Source organism: Furipterus horrens, unplaced genomic scaffold, assembly GCF_987537825.1.
Source record: "Furipterus horrens unplaced genomic scaffold, mFurHor1.1.pri manual_scaffold_15, whole genome shotgun sequence".
Classification (NCBI taxonomy): Eukaryota; Metazoa; Chordata; class Mammalia; order Chiroptera; family Furipteridae; genus Furipterus; species Furipterus horrens.
Window position 1 is genome coordinate 18,109,462 of NW_028327185.1, and position 1,096 is coordinate 18,110,557.

A 1,096-nucleotide genomic window follows, 5' to 3' on the forward strand; every position below is an offset into this window, starting at 1 on the left:
TAAATAAGAAGTCCTCATATACTTGTCAAAGTTGATTCCTGGACACTATATTTCTGGTTGCCATTAGGAGTTGATATCCTTTTATTTATGCTTCTAGTTGGAACTGCTGCTCTTGATTTTTAAATTGATCTTATGTCCAGAACTGCCTGAGTTTGGGTGGGGTTCAGAATCACTGATTTCCTTCTAGAGGCCTCCCATCTTGATATCAACGCACCTGGAAGACTGATAAGTTCATTAGAAGATTGCATATGAGTAGGAACCAGACCAACACAGCTGCCAGAAGAGCCCTATAAATATCTCACCCACAATAGAGCACAGTCTTGTCCCCAGATTCCCTATCTTCCCTCCTGGCTACAAAATGCCAAACACACCCAGGCATATTTTGTCATGTTGATGGCTTCCTCTTGTAACGAAACACTTAAAAAAAAAAAAAAAGATATATTAGCACCACATGTTGAGCTACCATAAAAGCTGCCAAACCTACGGGCTCAGGAGCTACTGTGCCCCCTCTCGTCATGCGTGGATGTAATAATGCAATGGCTGCCGGCCCACCAGCTCCCCAGTCACTGCACAACACCTGCTCACCCAGAAACCTCTGCTCCCAAGGCGGCAAGGCGCCCCTGTCCACCTCAATCACCGTTTTCCTGACGAGCTTCCATTTTAAAAGCGCATTTGATACAAAAAGTTGACATCTAGAAACTTTCCTCAGTCTATAGTTGGCAACTTACTACCTGCATGTTAATGAAAAAGACCGACTGGCCAGGCTTAACGTTGCATTTCTTTGCAGGAAGATCAGCTCAGCCAGATTCAATGTGAAGGCTCTCAGAGAGGTAACACGTGCTGTTCCTAATCGGTCACTTGCTGGGATAAGCGTGTCACCCAAAGGCTGTGCTCAAGCCCTCCAGTACACAGCCCACGGCCTTTGCTGAGGGCCTGCGGATCCCGACACTGCTTCCCACCAACCTTCTGGGGACCGGGTCAGGACTGCGCCAAGGGGCCTCCTGAAGAGGTTTCGCGCTGGTTTAACTAGTAAGAATCCATTTCTTCTCCGTGTTCAACAGCAATCATCCCAGCCCCAGCAGAGGCCCAGACATGC